Source organism: Lolium rigidum, chromosome 1 (genome assembly GCF_022539505.1).
Source record: "Lolium rigidum isolate FL_2022 chromosome 1, APGP_CSIRO_Lrig_0.1, whole genome shotgun sequence".
Lineage (NCBI taxonomy): Eukaryota > Viridiplantae > Streptophyta > Magnoliopsida > Poales > Poaceae > Lolium > Lolium rigidum.
Genome location: NC_061508.1, coordinates 165,485,391 through 165,492,428, shown reverse-complemented (window position 1 = coordinate 165,492,428; position 7,038 = coordinate 165,485,391). Strand labels below are relative to the sequence as shown.

At 39.9% G+C, this 7,038-nt stretch overlaps 1 long non-coding RNA gene across 8 annotated transcripts; it reads right to left on the bottom strand.

The window, feature by feature from the left end:
* Window positions 1-249: 249 nt before the first annotated feature.
* On the bottom strand, window positions 250-4,833 carry LOC124684411. 8 transcript variants are annotated; one of them, XR_006997021.1, is made up of 7 exons: window positions 4,500-4,833; window positions 3,965-4,430; window positions 2,823-3,244; window positions 2,241-2,323; window positions 1,437-1,659; window positions 1,115-1,179; window positions 250-537 (listed from the first exon to the last, which is right to left on the bottom strand). It is a non-coding gene; the product is annotated as an uncharacterized LOC124684411 (long non-coding RNA). The 8 variants fall into 8 exon arrangements; XR_006997019.1 differs by having other exon boundaries at window positions 1,536-1,659; XR_006997013.1 differs by having other exon boundaries at window positions 1,115-1,659; window positions 2,823-2,953; window positions 3,126-3,244.
* Window positions 4,834-7,038: the final 2,205 nt, after the last annotated feature.

Sequence of the window (7,038 nt, the reverse complement as noted above, 5' to 3'; positions counted from 1 at the left end):
CCTGCTTTTGCTCCTGTAAGATATCTTCCTTCTCTTGACCCACTGTTGTTGATGATTCAGAATTACAAACTATGGAAAGTGATATACATACCCTGAGAGCGTCGGATGGTTTTATAAAGGTCAGCTGGATTAAAAAAACCTTGTAGTTTTCCTGATTATGAGAAGTAATGGCCAGCCAGTGCATAGCTTTTGAGCCATTGTTGATGGCTCTGACATGTGCATATATCATGTTATCAGGCAACGAAAAGATGCAGAGAAGTTACTAAATTTTAGTCTTGCCCTGAATTCATGTATTCTCAAGTTTCATCTAGAGCCGAGGATCGATCATCTAACAAACACATAACGACAAACTCTCATTTACAAAGTAATTCCATTGCACCTCTTTTTATTGCGTGTCTTGATTATAGTCTTCGGCTCTTGGCCTTCAAATTGTCCTTCGCACCATAAATGTGTGCTCCAGTGTTATAGATTGAAGGCTCTTGGATTTGCAATGCCTTCATTTGATAATGTCTCCCTCATCCTTGCTCCTAATAGTAGCTTGAATGAAAAAAAATAACAATGAAGCATAAAAGAGTAGATCAAAATAATCAAAGATTATAGGATATAAGGATGAACTGAGGCTAGGGTTACGGGTCGATCGACTTTGGGCAAAATTTGGGTTATGCTGATGGTTTTGAATCAACTTTTTTTTCTTTCACTCTGCATGGCCATTTGTGCTAGTCTAGAATAAAAGTTTCTCTCTGACGTCTAGTGAAGTACTGTATGCTGTAATTTGGAGCAGAAGCTTTGTAGTATCATGGGAAGCAATGCTCAATTTTATTACTGGTTCGCTTGATCAACCGAAGTTTGTCTTCAGTGGATTGGCTGTTGGAGAAGAACTGGGAATATAGAAGAAAAGTAATTATACAGAGACGATAGGTTATTGCTCCAAAAAACATGAATTGACCTATTATTTCTTTGTTATCCTCGTTAGGCTTGATATCCTTTGAATTAACAGATAGTTTGGATCTGTAGATGTTGCAAGGATTAATTATTAGATTCCCATGAAAGAAAATCATTGGTTTTATGTGAGTAATATTATATAGATAATGTATAGGAATGGAGAGATGTTTACCAAAATAGTTGTTTAGCCAGAGCATAGAGCATGTCTCTATTGGGTCAGGTATTTTGTTTCCGAGGCTGCAACAAATTTGCACACACATGTTTAGTAAATAACATGTATGTTACTGTATTGGCTCTAAGGGTTTATGCATTGTACCTGTCATTCATATCAGATATTTTTGGAACAGGTATATTGCTATACCAACATGTCAAGATTCTCAATATTCACTTAGCAAATGAACATGCAGTACACTAAAAGGTAAAGCTGGTTGGGTGCATTGCAGAAAAAGCGGAGTAAACATTGATAGGTAATTAAATGAGTACATCAAACTAACTGCATGGACTTCATTTGTAGGTGAGCTGGATCAAGTATCGAAGTGTTTGAATGCCCAAGAAGCTCCAGTTGGTCAATGACAATGAATCCCAACACATACCCATTTTGTGCTTGATCCTTGTTTTCCCAGATCCGTGTGACACGCACAACAACATTTGGTCGAGACCCTCGAGGTGAGAAATTTTTTGACCAAGGCTGTTTGCATTGCTACTCTCTTAGGTTCCCTGCAGCATAGCATCTTTAGTAAGTATTGTTAGACCTAGATATTGCTAGAACTCGCAGCTTAAGGAGCACAAAAAATTGATTTATAGACTGACTACCGTGAGGCCTAACATTCTAAATAGGTTTCCAGAAACTACCGTGAGGTGAAAAAATAGATCCAAATCGAGAAATTAGTGTAGGTAAAAATTAATAAAATAATAAAAATTAAAGATTAACCTTAGAGAAAAGTTCACGTGATTGTACTGAGACATGACAACCAAGTAGCATTTTTATGTTTTAGATGTCAGGTGTAATCATGGATGACAAATTTTTCGGAGCCATATTAAAAAGGGAGTCTGAAATTCTGATTAAAACACCCTGTAACGTAGCAGAAGTTTCAGGATGGCAGACTACAAAGCATCTTGACATCTTATCAATATCATGCTAGCCACACATAGTAGATGATGGTCATCTCATATATAGGAGAACACGTATAGGAGAAGAGTACATGAGCTACCACAGTTTGATGGAAATGGTGCGATGACATCCGTCTCCCGCACATGTAAATATTATTATATAGGTAGTCACTGAAAATCCCAACAACCTGATGACGGATCTGCCTGGAACCTGCCTTCAGACCAAGAGAATGCTAGAAATAGGCATTTGTAGAAGGCCATCCATGAAGACCTGCACAATTGCAGAAACGAAATAAATCAGAAGCAACCCAGTAAACCTGAAACAAAGAACTGAACAAAAAACAGGGGATTGACTACTTTGCTCCAAGCAGCACACTTGCCATGCCATAACCACCAGTAACTATTTGGGAACTACTTTAATTAAGTAAAAAAAATGAACGGAGAAAGAAATTCTCTTCTACAGTTAAAAATTTAAGGTACATCACTCACAATCACAGTTAGCCTAAGGCTCTTCTCAGTTTGAATAGTGTCTCCATTAGACTAAAGCATTTGAAAGTCTGCATACAGTCTATGCAGCGCCTTTTCGGTCCTCTCTTCCGAGAGTTAAAATTTGAGAGAAAACAAATCTCTACAGTAATCAGAGCATGGACGTGCTGCTGAGTAAGAGAATGCACAGTTTCAGCATGACAACTTGTGCACATGCTGGCCCAGTACCTGTGAACATCTGGTCAAACAACATGAAGACTATTGGTGTGATTGATGCAGCGTACCAGGCAAAAGAACCTGACGAAGGCATGGAGTCGCTCAAAACCACGCCATGCATGTGCACAGTCGAAAGATGCAGAACGTGTAGCAGTGACGAAGGGCAAGAAGACATCAGCAAGATCATCTATCAGCTGGCCTGTAAGATATATAACAACATATGCGCATCTAGTAAAGCATATAAAATCCATGAAAAAAACAACAGTTCATGTACAACATGTAGTGACACTTCAAGAACTGCAACGTGCGACAGATCAATCTAGGCCTCCATTGAATCACAACATCCTTGAACACAGTAAAACAACACGTACCTACAAAGCCAACAAATAGAAAGTATGAATCATAAGTCATAACGACAGGACCATCAGAAGTACCACCAGCTGCCCTGCCCCATAATTTAGCAGCTCGCGAAATGAATCAATGGTAGACCCTGCGAAAAGGATAAGCAGAACCGCAGAATTTAGCAAAATTAGTAGCAACTGACAAATTAAAAAGCAAACCCCATGTCAACATAACGATGTCTATAAAACACCTAGTGACCGCCAAATCAATCAAGTTATATAGCTATGTTATAAGTTCAAAGCAGGGCAGCTTTATCACATATTTATCGAAAAAGTTGTATATGAGAAATAGTCTTCACAGATCAAATGAATTCTTATGTGGAAGATGCAAAAGAAAATAATAAATGATGGTAAGAAAATACTTGTTAGAAGCAACAATTATGTTTTAGTCCTAACCCTCGAGTAACTGATAGAATAATACTCGTTCATCTATTGAGCTGACAGTAACTGACAGAATAATACTCGTTCATCTATTGAGCTCACTCTTAAGCTTCCCCATCAATACACTTTTCTGTCAAAATGTTGTAGTATGATTCAAGGTACTTCCTCCACATAGAGATACACATTGCTTATGTTCAGGTTGGAAACAATACGAAGGAAACTTCAGAACATGAACAAACATCGAGCAGTAAGGAATATATATCCAGTGCATTGACAATTACAAATTCAGCAGGAAATTTGAGATACTTAGTATACAGATGTTAGGTCAAAACCTTATCAGCTAATGTGATTGTTATTCAAGCAGCATAAACATTAAAGATTGCCAGGAAATGCACATGCTGAGGAAATCGGTGGGAAGAGCTATTCACCTGGGAATTGTAGTGTAGGCAGAGTGAAGCGTTTTGTCACGACGATGCCATCCAGACATGCAGAAAAAAACACCTAGGATTTTTACAAATATCTTTTTACCATAATTTACTATCCCCAACCTACAGCCATAGCACTAAAGGATTTCTGCATCAGAATAAAGACATCACATAATCATCTTGCCTTTATATTTACATGTCCTCGGCCTGTGGGGTTAATTTGTAGCCAGCGTGAAGTTCCCTTTCACTTCTTCAAGGGTGAAAAATTGCAACACAATTAAACAGAGAAGAAAAACGTGGCAAGGCCAACAAAAACCTGCTCCATCAGCATTCACCTAGTGCGTGAACAATAAGATGTGAAAATGTTTGAGTTGTCAGGTATAAACACAAACTATTTTTTTGGGAAAGGAGGACATCCTCAACCTGAACGCCAAGAATCTGATCTTCCCCGTGGTCCTGCAGAACAGACCTGAACGAATCAAGATATGTGAGGAGATGAAAAACAAAATTAAATAGATGAGAGGAAAGAGGCACATACCAATTTAATGAGGTACCACCGCCGGCCGCTGCTAACGGTTCTGACCCCATCGCTGGTACGACCACAAGAATCCTGCTAGCTCAGACCTTCTCCCATGCGCGCTGCTGGGAGTATCAGGATGGAGGAACTGGACATCGCCATCAGCACGGTCAAGTTCAGCAAGAACAGTGACGCCTCCTCCGCTCTACTGGTGGCGAACGGGTTGTCGTCGATATGAAGCACCTCAGCCAACGCAGTCTGCAAGCCAAGAATCAATCTCTCGTTAGGAGGGAAAGAGCAACCGCGCCGCCGTGTGCCACGACGAACATCTTGCCTGTTAGAAGGAGCCGGGCGTTGTTAGGAGATCCAGCGGAGCCGCGGACGAGCCAGGCAGCGCCGAATCTCCAAAGGGCGGCGTGGGGCTCTGCTCCCGCGGCGGCTGCTGGTCGACGCGGACGTCGTAAACCACGCCGGATGCACCTCGCCAGCACCCTACCCCGGCCAAGTTCCAGTGCCTGGAACTGGCTCCACCGCGCCACACTGCGCCATACATCCTCAACCGCTTGCAGCGCCTGTCGACGCCACGCCGCAGCGGGTGTCTCTCCTGCCACCATCGAAGCCGCGTCTCCGGCCGCGGCGGTTGGTCATCCGAGCTATTAGTTTATTTTTAGAGGAAAAGGATGAGGAGGCGATGTTTCCATGGCGTCCTTGATTATCGTGGAGGGCTCAGAACCGCTTTGACCAGCTGATGCCTCTCGATGGGTCGGTTCACCTATTTCTAGAGAATAACCGGACGGCACGAACGTTAGAAACGGGGAAACCGGAGAATAGAGGTGTAAAAATGGAAAGAAATAAATCTAAAAGGAAGGCAACCGGCTGGAATAGAATGGACTACCGGAGGTCTCCCGGTAATCACGGTTTTTACACATGGAAACAAATGAGGAAATAAAATCGCCTACGCGCGTTTACAGCATCAAGCTCTCGACTACGGGAGGGAAAAAATTACGTGGCTAAACGTGATTGGATGAATCAGTGAAGGAAACAGTGTCCAAATCGTTCTCCTTCCAGCAAATGGGTTTAGCTTTTATATAGAAGATTATTATAATTAGAGGGGTTAGTACTTAAAAAACTTTAATCCACCTTGTCCCTGTAGTGACATATTGCAAGAACTCTATAAAACATTAGCTATAGCTCTCCACATCTAGAAAGTCTCACTTAAAGTCCGCAAGAGACAATGCAAAAAAACAGAGACAGAATCTGTCAAAACAGAATAGTCAGTAAACACGAATTTTTAAGAGGTACTTACGTTGCTCAAATCAGAAAACTCAAAACTAATGAAAGTTGCGTACATATCTGAGGATCACTCATGTAAATTGGCAGATTTTTCTGAGTTACCTACAGAGAATCATACCCAGATTCGTGACAGCAAGAAATGCTGATTCTCGCGCAGAAATCCAAATCTAGCATCAACATTCTATTAGAGACTTCACTTGGCACAACATTGCAATAAAATAAAAATAAGAAGAGGTTGCTACAGTAGTATCAACTTCCAAAGCACAACAAAACAGTAGCAAAATAAACACATGGGTTATCTCCCAAGAAGTGCTTTCTTTATAGCCATTAAGATGGGCTCATCAATTTTAATGATGCACTCGCAAGAAATAAGAGTTGAAGCAAAAGAGAGCATCAAAAAGAAAATTCAAAACATATTTAAGTCTAACCCACTTCCTATGCATAGGAATCTTGTACACAAATAAATTCATAAAGAACAAAGTGACAAGCATAAGAAGGTAAAACAAGAATAACGTCAAAATTTTAAGCATATAGAGAGGTGTTTTGGTACCATGAAAATTTCTACAACCATACTTTCCTCTCTCATAATAATTTTCAGTAGCTTCATGAGCAAACTCAACAATATAACTATCACATAAAGCATGTTTCTCATGATCCATAAACATATAATTTTTATCAAGCTCAAAAATAATAGGATTAAAACTTTCAAACCCACTTTTATCAATAATGTAACAAGATGATTGATCAATCTCAAAAGATATGGGACTCGTAGATAAAGTCAAGAACTCTCCAATCCCATTTTCATTAGTAGTACAATTAATAGTATCAAGTAACATAGGACCATCATCTAGAGATTTATCATAAACATTTGCCAAGCACTTTAGTACCATGCATTTCGACATCAGGCACAAACAAAGCATTATCATAAGATTTATCAAAATAGCATGGATTATCATAGATAACAGAAGCATAATTATTCTCACAAGTTTTACTCATAGGGAATATTTCAAGAGAATCCACAGGAACATAACATTCAACCTCCTTTGGTAAGCATGGAGGACAATCAAATAGTGTAAGAGATAAAGAGTTACTCTCATTAGAAGGTTGCATGGGTAGCTAATCCATTCTTCCTCCTTTTGTTCATCACTCTCCTCTTCTTTTTCATCCAATGAGCTTTCAAGTTCATCAATTTCCTCCTCTTTTTCATCCAATGAGCTTTCAGGTTCATCAATTTCTTCTTCCACTGGTTCCTGCAAATTGTGAGTGC